Source organism: Corvus kubaryi, unplaced genomic scaffold, assembly GCF_017639235.1.
Source record: "Corvus kubaryi isolate FWS band 111438036 unplaced genomic scaffold, C.kubaryi_AGA036_p1.0 37135, whole genome shotgun sequence".
NCBI lineage: Eukaryota > Metazoa > Chordata > Aves > Passeriformes > Corvidae > Corvus > Corvus kubaryi.
Window position 1 is genome coordinate 588714 of NW_024581035.1, and position 13984 is coordinate 602697.

Consider the following 13984-nt stretch of genomic DNA (forward strand, 5'->3'; position numbering starts at 1 on the left):
TCTGCAGATTTTGGGCAAAGAACTGAGGAAGTGTGAAATGAGGGCAACGCAGAAAAATACATCAGACAAAGGCAGTGGCTCAGTAGGCGCACACATTAGTGAGGGTTTCAGAAATCTGTTTTTGTTTTCTATGTAACAGGGTTACAATAGAAAAACAAGTTTCGGTTCTGCAAGAAGAGGCTCAGGAGCTGCACTGTATTGTCCTCGCTGTGCTTTTGGAATCCTTTATATTTCCAGGCATCATCTCATTTTCTCTAACAAAATACTGAGTTGCTGATAAAGTGCCGTGAAATTTAAAAAACAAAACAAAAACAACCAACCTTTGAGAGGATTTTAAATTCATGTCTTGCAGTTTAACAACCTCAGCTTTTTTCTGGAACCAAATGGCTCCTAACTTACTTTAGCATAGAGTATTTTGTACAGTTTCTGGGGAATTCTTTGAGAGCAAACTTCTGGTTTTGGTCTTACTTAGCTGCATAATATTTTGGTTTAAAACTGGTTTGAGTAAATAACATAGAAAATCGGCCATGGTTTGGTCGAACCTTCCCGTGGCTTTATTTACTCCGTGTGCTGTGTTTCCATTTGAGTGCACAAATGGTGCTGTCACTTGGCGCGATGTGCGAGGGCGTGTGAGGAGGAAAACTGAGCTCTCAGCACTGTGCCCATTAGAAATGCCCTCAGCAGCACAGTGCAGTTGTGGCCAGGCAGCCATTTAGCTCCCACCAAGTTTACTTTGAAGAGCCTTGACACAGGAGGCAGAGGGGCACCTGTGTCAGGGCTGGCAGGGGAGCATGGCAGAGTGCCCAGCGTTCCCACCTCTCCTGCCTCTGCCACTGAGCAGTTCCCGGCTCCGAGGGGCTCCAGACATTCCTATGGCTTTCCCCACTAGGCCTTTATGTGAAGTGACAGCTCTGGCAGCAGACATGACTTCTGCAGAGTCATCAATGATTGCTTCTAAAGCTTCATTAGCGGTGCAGAGCGCACCGGCAGTGCTGTGCTCAGATTTGAAGTGGCACTGTTTCATTTTTCTATATGTGAGCAGATAATTTGCTTTGTGCTGAGATACTTTGCCTGTGTAATAATTTATTGGCTTCTATAGCACCCAGGGACCTTATTTTTTAAGACACACAGCGCGTTTGTGAAATGTGTGTTCCTGGTATTATTATTTTTAATTTTCTCTTGGCAACTGAATTTTCTTCTCTGCTGCAGAGAATAATGAAACAAGATACATTTGCTGGATTCCAGTTCAGTTTAAGAAATCACAATGGCAATTTACATATGTTTTACCCTTACATCAAGATTTTCACTATTTACCATAACTGGATTAGATTCTAGTTATGTGCAGAACTGACTGGAAAATAAACTGGCATCCTGATTTGCATTCATTCTGCACCAATGGTTCCCCTGTCAAATTTGCTCAGTGTGGAAGATTTGGCCAAGAGCTGGGTTTGTGTATTACCTGTTACTGCAGGCAAAAGCTTCAAGTATGTGTTGGCCCAATCCCCTGACATATATGAGGAATGACATATTGTTACCAGGGAATAGGAATATTGGAATTACAATGCACTTAGTGCTCGGTGTAGAAGAGGGCTGGGGGAAGGTTTGTGCCAGATAGCCAGGAGCCCTCGTTTATAGAGTGTGAAAATAGCTGCTGAACGCAAGGTGATTGCAGCATGTGACTTCCAGGTAGCTTCCTGCTCCCATTCGTGCCCTCCGAGATTTGGGCGGTGTGTTGAGCAGGCAGCAAAAGAGCTTGCTGCTAGCAGTGTGTGGGTGCTGCTAGCAGGGTGTGCTAAAATCTTCCCTTCCAACTAAAGGTGTGTGATTTCCGGGGGCAAACATGTCAATTTTTCTGTCTTTTTACACTGTTTCCTCCTCATGGATTTTGTTTATAGGTGTAGCTAACTATGGACAACTGTGACCAGTGAAAGTTAAGAAACAAATGCTGGTGTGTGCTTATAAAATATGCATGAATACTCAAATGGTCTGTGCTAAGAAAAGATTATTTTCATGCAAAAAAGGAAAAATTAGGCCTAATGCCAGACTCCCATTCTGGGGTACTTTTTATTCCTTGTTGATTCCTAAGCAGAACCCAGTCTTGTTTAATACAGGAAATGGATTTTCCTCATGTGCTGAGTTAAGTATTTGTTTCACCAGCCCTTGTTCACTCTAGTGTCAGACAAATTTTTAGTAGGGAAGTTTAAATCACCCTTTACTCTGCTGTTCTCTGTGGCTATCCCCAAGCTGTTGCAATCAAACCCCATGTCCTGATGTACAGGCCAACACCATCATGTCACCAGCAGATTGGAGCTGATATTACTGCAAATTTGTAGTTGTAATTATTCCTCTTTCCATCTAAGAGAGGAAGGGATTCTTAGGTAGATTTAGTACAAAATGTTTCAGCCTGAGCTAGGCAGATTTGTTAAAAGCCAGAATTAATAAAATTGATACAAGGCTGTGCTAACACAAATAGAAACATTTTGAAGCCTCTAGGAGAGCAGCTACCTCCCTTTGCAGCCTTGTGCTTCTTGGATGCACATTCACACCCCTAAAGTGTGGCCTCTCTTGACGGAAACAGAGAACTTTGAGCCATATCCTGATGTCCCACTCCTCATCATCTCCTGGTGCAGTCTGCTCATTGGTAGTGAGTTGTGTAATCTCGGAGATCCTGTGTGAATGAGACTTGTCAGTAAAATCTGTGAGATATCAAGTGGTGCAAGAGGGACTGTGCCCTTCTCCCCAGGGAAGAAAAGCCCTGGACTGTCTTTGGCCTCTTGCACATGGATTTCACACACCTCCTGTCCTCATTCTCCAGCTTTCCTTCACCAATATGTGAGAAATCAGGTAAATATAAAAGTGACCTGCTCTGGGCTGGTGAGCTGAAGGGGCAGATACAGGAGGCTTTGCTTCCCTGCAGGTGTATGCAAAAGTTACAAATTTTAGGAAAAGAGAGATGTGAAGGAGGCTGTTTGGGATGACAACACTGCTCTGTGAATTAGCAGTCAGCTCTGTCTACATCACATTGAAAGTCCAGCCCCTGTACTCCTTTCACCAGGGGAAGGTTTCCAAGACCTCACACCAAGGTTCCAGCTCTGTTGTGTGTCCGTGGGTGGTGACGTGCATCCGTAGCTTGGTTTGTGCTGTTGCCACATTCCTCAAGGAAAATTGTGGCTTTGTTATATTCAGTTATAGATTTGGTCTAAACCTGCTTGTATCAGTGCTCTGAGACACAGGACACAACTCAGGGCTGATTCCAAATAATAATTTGTCTCCATCCCTACAGAGTTTTCACAGGCATTAGGGACAGAGAGGTGCTCATTAAATTCTAGAGGTTGCCCAGGTTTTCACCTGTTCATCTATCTTGTGTTTGGTAGAAGGGGTTGAAATACACTTAAGCTGGTCATTCAGAAAGATCTTCCACCAGGAGGCAAAAAAGATCTCCATTACTTTTAAAATTCAGCTTGTTATGTTTCATCTCCTAGAAGCTGCCAGTGAACTGTTGTTGGCATACATCCCTGAGCAGTTGCACATCTCTTTACCGTGGTGTTTAATTATCATTTGTAGAGGAGCTCTTGGCCCTCTCCATGCAGATGCAAAGTGGTATTAATTGTGTAGGGAGCACATAGGCAGGATGTGATGTCATTAGCAATAAAATGAACATGTCTCAGGAGCTGAACAGGTTGGTAAAAACTAAAAAAAAACAAAAACCAAACTGATAAATATTATGGTAATGCTGTTTTGATATTATTTGATGGCCAAGTGACTGCTTTAAGAGATCCCAAAGATCTCAGTTCCTAATTGACAGTGACATCTTGGTGCTAATACAGTATTGATGATGCCACTGGAAAATGAATTGATGGGGGACACACAAAACCAGGGACATGCAAAAGGACACCAGGAAGGACTTCCTTAAGTAGTAGGGTACTTCAGTGAGTGGAAAAAATGCCTCTCATTGTTCTTATTTCTGCTCTTTGGGGTTTAGTTTTGTGTGTTTTTTAAATATATGGTAATTCTTTTATCCCTTTTATGTTTTATTTAATCTCACAGTATCAGTGTTCCAGCTGCTTTAAACAGAGAACGTTCCTGTGACCTGTTTCAGAGAGAACGTGTTTTAAATTTTCTAAGCCTTTCCTATTATAAAATTTCCTGTTAAATACCTGACATATGTAGATAACCTGTACCCAGCTTAGTCTGGTATCAGGGCTCTTTTGTTGCTACTGCTTTTATAAAATACTGTGCATGAGCAAAATTTTACTTAGTCATGCTGATCCTCCTAATATTTCAGCACAGCAGAATCTTGCAATGAAATAAAACTGAAAAATGGCTAATTTCACTAGACTGTGCCTATACTTGAGGGTAACTACCACCATATAACCTTCCTGGCTCTGTACCATTGCCAGGAGGTAACAAATGTACAAAATGAAGGCTGTTGCAAAGGTGTGCTCATGGTCTAGAAGTCCGGTCTAGTTTTCTCTAGATACAATACAATTTCATGTTTCTGTAATTATATTTCAGTCACATGCATAAAATCAATCCCGCAGACTTGAAATGACTTGCTGCTTTTGATTCATCACGTAGGGGCACATTTTAATTCTCTAAGAAGGTTAATAGCTTCATGCATTCATTGTTTAAGTAATTTCTTAAATCCTCAATGCTTACATGAGCAGCTTTACTGGCTTATATTTTCTTTTATTGAAATATATTACAGGAAGTACCTTAGAGCCTACTTCATTAAGTTCCATTGTAAAATGCTGTGTGCCTCAGAAAGAAAGAATACCAATCTGTAATACTTGCTCTTTAAGGGAGACCTCAACTTCCTCCTTGAGAAGCTGAAGGAAGTATCTCTCAACTTCATTTGAGACACCAGTAGGTGCTCCTGTTCTGCTGCTGCTGAAGCCAGTGAAAAAAGGTTTCCTTCCTCAAGGGTCCGTGTAATACCAGGATTAGAATTAAGTTAGTTAAGAAAATGTTGACTCATCAGTATTTTCACCTCAGGTTAAGATAATGCTACTTATAGCCTGGGTAAGACAAAACTCCCCTTTTTTTCCCCAGGAATTAGAATGTTTTATTATTATTTTGAGTATACAGAGATAGAAGTGCCAAATGATAGAGCTGAGATCCAAATGGGACTCCAAGGAGTGGCATAGCTGTTTGTGAAAAGCTGTGCTGTTTGAAATGGCCCTGTGTGTTCATAATGAATATAATTGCTTTCTGTGTTGGTGCTTGGGTTTGATTCCTTTTGCAACAGCTGGTTTAGTAGAATTCATTTGATGATGATGCTGGGTGATCTACCTCAGTGAAAATGTATTGATTTTCTGAAGAGTCCATTTTTGGAAATGCTCTTACACTGTGTTTTTACATACATTTGCTCATAGCTTAATTGCTATATCTATAAGCTGCTGCACATCCTGCTGATGTAGCTTAAAGAGACACAAAAAGCTGTGAAAAAGGTTCAAGAGATCTTTCTGGAGTAAAGAAGGAATTAAGGTTTTTTAAAAGTTACATTCCACAGGATTTATGTCAGCTTGTTGCCTATACACTGTTGACACCTCATCTAAAGTATCTGTTGACTTCATATTTAAGGGTTTATGCCACTAAATGACTGAGCTCAGTAGGTCAAATCGTGCATATTCAGGAGATTTAAGGACTTTCACAGCTGAAGAAAAAACCACAAGAAAGAGCAGCTTAATGCCTGTTTTAAAACTGTTAAACCTGCAGAAATTCCTCAAGTATAAAATGGAAAACATCACTGCTTGCTGTGCTTGGTGTGCACCTAAGGGAAGCTGTGTGATGGAACGTTTCCAAGGAGGAAGGGAAGGGACAGTCTGAGCAGAGAACACAGAGAACGGCACCGACGGCTGTTGTGTGAAAGATGATTAAAGCAACTGCTAATGCAATCTGTGCTTCCTGGGTATTTGAATGGAAATATTTCCCATTGATTCTCCAGACAGTGGCACTCAGAAGCACTGCTGAGTACCTCCCTTTTCATGGAGTTTATTTCAATCTCATTATTTATTTCACTTTTGAAAATAGACTTTATATTTTACTGCTTAAAGAAATTAAAGAGTGTAATAAAAAGCTGGGGTTGAACAGCAGTGGCTTCCTCTGCTGAAGAAAGAGCTGTGGAAACTGGGTATTGGCCAAACCTCTTTAGCAATAGGGGCAGGTAGATCAATTTTTAAAAGGCTGGAAATGAGCACTCCATATCATTAAATCTTGTCTGATTATTTGCTGTAAGACTTTATTTCAATTCTCAGCTTACAGGGTAATAAACAAGGCATATGGACATTGATGCTCCATTCATCCCTGAGGATTAAGATTTAAACCACATGAAGTTATTTTGTTTATTTGTATTTTTAATCTTCATTGGGTACTACTATTGGTACTCAGATTTGTTTAGTTTCTTTGTGGGTTTGTTTGTTTGTTTTCTAGTGCCTTTAATATATCACACTTGATATATTGTTGAACCCCTCCATAGTTCATTAGCATAGCACAGCTCCCAGATGGATTGGGATGAGCTTGCTGAGTCAGCTGACAGAAGGAAGAGAGGAATCATATCTGGCAGCAGCACAGAGTTATTTTGGCTTAAGGTGGGAATGACCTAACATTTGTCATCTGTTGTTTATTCTCTTGTCCTCTGCTGTTCGAGGAGATCCAGTTGGGGCTGGCTGGATTGGAGCTTTTATTGTCAGTGTCACTGTGTATTTATGGATTTGTTTTGCACTTTGTGGGGAAGGTGCAGAGGTTTATGCAGTGATCCTTGGAGATGTTGTGTCTCCAGCGAGGAAGGTTTTTTCACAGGAGTACGTGCCCAGGTGCTCTGCAGCACACAGACTGAGTTCAGGTCTTGGGATGAACATCACTGTTTTACTGGTCATGGAACATGGACCAAGTCAAGACAGGCCAATAACTACATACAGGCACCTCAGGGTGATATTTAAGGATGGAATTGGTTTTGCAGATATTCTGTGGGAAACAGGTCACTCCTCAATACCAAACTGACAAAGGATTGCTTCAGACCATAAGGCAGGAGTGAAACTCCTGTTGAAGCAGCAGTAATGGTTTTGGTTGACAGTACAAAACAAGATAAATACCACATTAACTTTTGGGTCACTGCCTGTGTAGTCCCTGTCAGGACTGTAACATTTATGCATACTGCACCATCGAGGATCATATGGCTTTTTTTTTTTTGCTTTTTTTCCTTAACCTTGCTGTTCAAGATAAATGTAGTGAAATGGGATAGCATTTTGATTGCTATAATCAGACCTACCACACTTAAATGTTCTGAAGTGTTTTTCATCTCCTAATTTCCAGCTATCAGTAGCATTTATGACCCACTTTGCTTCCTCTTGAAATCGCAGCTTCTGAAACACAGCACCATAAGAGGCTGTCAGCCGCCTTTCCAACTCTGAACTCCTGTTGCTCAGCACCTCAATAATCCCAGGAAGCTCTTTTGGATCATGACTGCTGCTTGTTCTTTCCTGATGATGCTAAAATTTCAAGGGTAACGTTAAAAAAAGCCCTAGAAAATTATTGGGCTGATTCCCTCCTTAGTTTATTGGGCTCTAACTACTAACTGCCTTTGAAAAACCTAGCCTAAACTATTAATTTTTTAAAATCTCCTCCTTTATTTTATCAACAAATTTAATTAAACTGACCACAAAAGAGCCCAAAAATATGAGTACAAAAGATACTGTATTTTTTGACAGATATGAATGTGCTAATTAGCCTTCAATTCAGCCATGTTAAAAAAATGAAGTCTTTAGTACACATCTCTACTGCTTTTTATTAAAAGTAAAGAATTAGAAAAGTACCACATGTCAAAGAGTAAATAATAAAGCTTTCAGTATATTGAGACAATATTGGTAAATCTTACTGATATGCTGTTTATAAAAAAAAATACAGTGCTTAAATTCTAATGAGATTCTGCACTGTTGACTCTTCCTCCAGTTCTGAGAACAAGGCAATTTATACTCTTTCCTAGAGCAATTTAAATTGTTTCTTTTATGTTGTATGGTTTTGCACTAATGTTTTTTTTCAAGTTCTGCTTTTGTGGGCCTCCTTTCTCCTTGCTTCTTATTGAAGTGCTGAGGATCATTTGAGTCAAATCCATTAACTTTCCCATGGTTTTCAATCAAGAGCTTTGCAAAATGCCCAGCTCCACAATGGCTTTAATGGAAAATATAGATTGCTTCATATTTGATTTAGACCTCACCCCTGTGCTTGTTTGCTTTTTTCTCCCTCAGGTTATCAAGCTTCACATGATTTTTCTCAGCCTTTTCTTAGCATAAGCTAAGTTGTAAGTTGGACAATTGCTCTGCCTCTAATTATTTTTGCACTACACTGAAAGTCATTAATGTTATTTCTGGTGATTGCAGCTGATATCCTGAGAATGAAAACATTCAGTGGGAAATCCAGGATCTGCTGGAGTTAAGGAAAACTTCCCCTTGAGTGAACATTTTTTCCTACCCATCTAGGCATGCAGGTCTAAATATAATTAATAATTAGATCCTGGTTTGTCTCCAGCCCATCTTTATTAGAAATATTGATAACCTTGAATGGAAATAGTAACCGTAGTTACACTGTGAGAGTATACAGTGTATGAGCAAGGGACAGGATGGTTTGGATGGGTAAGGTGGGCTTTTCCTGCAGAAGAGGCAGTTTCTGTTTGTGTCTCTTGCAGGTGTTTCCCTGCTGGACGGACGGATACACAGGATGAAGAGGCAGGGAAGTGGCTGTGTAGCCACGATTGTTCTCCTGAAGCGATTTTGTTTTTCTTGCGGGCTGCAGGTGGAAGGAAGTGGTGCTCTTTTCCAATCACCTAAAAGCATCTGGAAAGGTGAAGGTAATGGACTTGAGGTTTTTTCAAAGGCTTGTGCAGAGTATGACAAATACATGAGACTGTGTCACTGAGGCCTTTTATGATAAATGGAAACAATGTAATTTGTGTCACAGTTGTGCTCTATTTCCAAGCAGCCCTACACAGTAATGGGCAGAGCTCCTGATGGGGGAGTGATCCACTAATCTGTTTCACCTGTTGTGAGATTTTGGAATGTAGTATTTGTGTGTGATTTATATGTTTGGCTTTTACTCACAATAAATGTGCCTCCCAGCTTCAGCAGGTCTAACACACAGTTGCACTTCCCAGTCTGCCTGCATCCAAACACAGAGTTTGCACCCTGCAGAGATTCAAAGAATGGGGATAAGAATTACTGTCTACTATAAGAGAATTAAAGAAGAAAAAAAGAGAAAAATAATCTAATATGGCCCATGGGTCCCTCATGTTTTACAGAAGGCTTCTTCCATAGGCTCTCTTTGTGATTCTTTTGCTTCATTTTGGCCTCCTGTTTTTGTCAGTCACCTTTTGAATTTTGGCCTGAGAGCATCTTCAGTGCAGAATTGATAAAGCCATGCTCAGAAGAGTGGTAACTGGAGACAGTCTCAGTAGAAAAGCCCTCGTTCCATCACTTCCCAGTTTGTACTGGATGGGGATTTCATTTTATTTTTCTTTTCATTCATACCATATTTCAGAGGACATGGCCAGCTTGGCTTCTTGGGTTTTCAGTAGTGCGGGTTGTTGGTTTTGTTGGGGTTTTTTCGTTTTCCCCAGTGAAGAATCTGATGTCACCAATGCACTCAGAGTGTACACAAACCTTGACAAAAAAGAGCAGATTTGTTTATTGAAAAACATCCCCGTGTTACTTCTAATGGCAGGGAAAGTGTAAAGGCAGAAAATGCTTCAAACCCCATGTGTCCTGACTGCAAAGTGAATTTTTAGGAATATGGAACACAATAAGCCAATAGACTCATTAGATGGCTTGCTTTATCCGCCCCCCCCCCCCCGCGGTTAATTTAATCATTTCCATTTGACCCTGTTTCCAAGACACAGGTCTCTCCAGCTTCTCCAAAGTGAGCATATGGGCAGTATATGGATATCACAACTATGTCTTAATATCCAGCTGCTGTTTGTGTGCCAGTGGGGAATGGCTGCACGGCTGGCTGGAGTACCCTGGGTGAACCTGCTGCTTACATAAAAATATTTCTGAATAATTGTAGCCAATGGCCATTTAATTTGGGCAGTTGCTGATCCTTGGCATAGATTGTTGAGAAGTTAGGATAGCAGAGAGAAAGCAGATTGAATTAATGGAAATATGGAAACTGTTTCGAGGGGAGAAAAGGGAGTTCACTGTTTCTTCACTGCCTTTATAGATAGAGGATTGGGGTCACAAAAGCTCCATGTGGGTTTAACATCCTTGAAAATGCCAGGAACAGAGTAATTGGATGACTGGAACAGACTCTGGATGCAGCTCTTTCGTCACTGCCCTCAGTGAATGAAATTCTTTTCACTCTGAATTCAAATCTAACAGAGACTTTTCGCTTTCAGCGTGGATGGTTTCACCTCTGAGCCAGGCAGCAGCCCCAGTGGTAAGGTAGAGATAATTGTAGCAAATCACTCCAAATCCTCCTGAAAGCAGTGCATTATGCATGCACCAGCTTTAAAAATGGACAATTAGAAAGACACCTCTTTTGAAAAGTGCTTTTGTAGTGAGTAAAACAAAATTATTTCTTCAGCTTCCAGTGCAAAATGGGTGGCTACAAAGCATGTGCATAGATTACTGGAGATACAGTACAAAGGGGATGATAATAATAACCTTGTTCTGTCACCAGAGAGTCTGCAGAAAGATTCCATCAGCATTTTGCACACTATGATAAAAAATGTGTGAAATCCTCAGCATCAATGAAAGTTCAAAGTGAAACAGAATCAAGCAGGATAAGGTGTCCATAAAGAAAAGAAATAGCTAAATGATATTAAGGAAGCCAAGATAACTGAAAAAAATAACAGCACAATAGCTTATAGAGTCTGCTTCTGCTAACAAAGGCAATGTTTAGCACCCAACGTTTCCATTCAGTCTGAAGACACAGTTACATTCTGGAATGAACAAAATGGGCAAAGCATGAGTTTACAATGGTGTTTTGAAATTTGAGGTTAAGATACTTGAACTCTGACCTCTCCATAAAAAGAGAGGCTTCCTGTCTCTGCCAGCATCCTAGTGTTGAGTGATGCCTGGCTGCCTGTGGCACAGAGCGAGCCATCAGGATATGTACTGTCTGTGGGAAGGCATGAAGGGATTTCCTGGAAAGGCTCCCCCTTTAGGGAGCCTGGAATCCTGCAGTAGCTGGCCCTGATGAAGTTAAGATTGCTGAGACGCTTCCCTATCCATAAGGGACAAAAACCACAGGCCCGAAGCCCTCCCAAACCTACTCAGTCCAAAATGGAGTGGCGGATGAAGTCTGTCTTTAGCCTAAAATATCCATGAATCTCTAAAATCAAACCCCAAAGGTTTTGTGTTCAGCTCTTGCACCTCCACAGAACTATATTCTGGAGACCTTTTCCCATGGAAGTCTCCTGCCTTGTATCTGAGGCTGGAACCAGCTGAGACAGAAGTATCTGGGGGGCTGTTTTTTGTTTTTTTACCATTTACAGCTACATATTTGTCTTCAAAAGCAAAGGTCAGAAGGTTGTGTTAATTAGAAATATTTCAAAAATGTGTATCTCAGAGCTCTTCAAAAGCCAGAATAATAAAAAACAGAATTGCAGAAAAGGAGGCTAGGGAAGATGAGAAAAAAATTAATATATTTGGTTTTAGACTTGTTTTTGTGATCCACATCTCTTACGTACACTGAAGTTTTAAATCAAGCAAATTAAACCTTACCACAGTTCACCTTTGAGCACAGGGCAGAGGCAGACACGGCTCCAGAGGTCACTGTGCTACTGCAGCAGCCCAGCAAGAGCCAGTGTAATTTTGTTTAAATTCAGAACACGTTCTGACAACACATGCCCATCTGCTAACCCTCTGGCTGCGAGTCAGGTCTGCAAAAGTAATATGAAGATGCAACTCCTGTTCTAGTCTGAGTTTTTTGCCCCTTCAGATGCCTTCAAGAGCTGCCCCATTCATCTGCCCAAAATAAGTTCCTAACAGTATAAGGAAATGGGCAATGAATGTAGAGGGGCAGAGAGGCAGGTTACAAGAAAGAGGGAAAAAGCCAATAGTTTGTTGTTGAAAAATAGATGGTGGGTGGATGGATGGATGAAGGCTCTTGTGGAAAGGCCAGGATGTTACTGAGCCGGGAGTGGAAAGGCAGTGATACTGATTATTGTATCAATATCTCATTAGAGCCATTCAGATATTCTGATGGACCTTCAAATGTTTTTAGCAGTTCTGTGGTGTTTGCATCTGTCATGAGGAAAACCCACTCATTCCTCGGAGCTGGTCCATGAGCCAAAAAACCAGGCAGTCTCCTTCATTTATCCTTGTTTTGTGCAGGTTGGAACTCACATTGCAATATGATGAATTAATTGTGTCTTACAGTGCTACAGGTTGCCTGCACCAAATTGGCTGAGTGTAAAAGATTTCAGTGCAGTAATTACCACAGCTTTGTTCAAAAAGGCTTTTCTGCATATGATATGATGTATAGATGACCGTAAGTAAAGAAGAAAAAAGGATGTTAATACATTATTTTTAAGGAGGGAAAACCCACATGGGAAGCAGGGTAACAGTTCTGATCAATAATGGACAGAGAAAATGTGGGACAAACAATAGCCAAAAGTCAGTGCTGGGAAGTGAGAGAGGCAGAGACAACATAGCAAAGGCCTTACAGGCATTCAGATGTGGATGTTGAAAACTGAACCAGTGAAGAAATAAACAAGTGTGGGTGTAAATATGCAAATTTTGAATGTGAAGCAATCAAGAGTTTTGAGTTAAAGCTCAATCTCACCACAGAACATGTGGCAGGAATTGGTGTGCATATGGGTTCAGCCTTGCATGGAGAGAAGCGGGGAATAAAGAGGACTGTGTCTCTTTGAAGCATTTGGGATGTACGTAGTGGTGTTGGAGAATAGAAATAAGGAATTTCAAAGTATCATCATGATTAAATGAATGGAAGCAGTATGATAGGGTTTTAATTTGCAGCCTAATTTTAAAAATGAAACAACAAATACGAAACTACAGAGGTGGGGGAAGCTGTTTGTAGGTTGTTTGCTTTAGAAAGGATATTTTCTTTTCCACAGTTTGGGCTACAGATGGGTCTCATGGGATTTGCGTTCCAACATAAGGGAGATATTCAGGCTTTCAGATTTCATTACCACTTTCTTCATTATTGTGCCTCGAGGAGCTACAAATAACACATGGCTAATTTGTGAATACAGCACGTTCCAGGGAATGTGTGTATTTTAATCAGGGCACCTTCTGACATTTGGTAATTGGTTTACAGATTTGTTATATAATTTCATGAGTATTAAGTTGCTAAGAGGAAAAAATCTAAATTTATGTGATCTGAAATCTGCCCTCACTGGACCCTTACAGCAGCTGTGCTCCTTCCAGGTCTGAGGACAGATTTTAAGTCAACAAGTAAATAAACTAGCAGCTATTTTTTTCATTTCTTATAGTTTTAGTAAACTAGTCGTTACATTCTTCACAGCTTTTTTTCTCTGTGTGTGTGTATATATCACTAAACAGCTCTTAAGATGTAGGCAGATTTTGTTTGGTGAGAAATCAGGTTTTATGTTGGAAGGTGCATGTTTGTTCTTGGTGTATTTTTTTAGCATGTTTGTTAGGACAAGTCACATGCCACTGGCATATCTGCATCTGTGCACTGAGAACATCTGCAAGCAGATGCTCACATACTTCCTTTCCTTAGCTCACCATCCCAAATTAGCTTTATTTCCAAAACCAGTTTGGTTCTCAGGCTGTCTTGTGTAATCCTGCTGTCCTGAAGCCTGGGCATCCAAGGCCTTGGAAATGGGGTGGGGAGTGAGGCTTTCTGTAAGAACAACCTGTCTGAAGTACCAGATGTATGACATGGAGTAATAAGGAATATTATCTTCCATTTTTTTATTGTTGCAATCAAAAGTACAGAGAAACTAAAATCTCCCTGCTTTTAAATTTTAGTTGTTATTTGTTTTCTCTCTTGCACAAAAGAAGAT

General features: G+C 40.6%; 1 long non-coding RNA gene across 4 annotated transcripts in view; it reads left to right on the plus strand.

The window, feature by feature from the left end:
* The window catches only part of LOC121661323, a 95839-nt gene that overhangs the window by 51504 nt on the left and 30351 nt on the right, over positions 1-13984 (plus strand). For all 4 annotated transcript variants that reach the window (XR_006014919.1, XR_006014918.1, XR_006014920.1 and 1 more), the window contains exon 15: positions 8684-8845. This is a non-coding gene — a long non-coding RNA (uncharacterized LOC121661323). The remainder of the gene's footprint in view (positions 1-8683; positions 8846-13984) is intronic.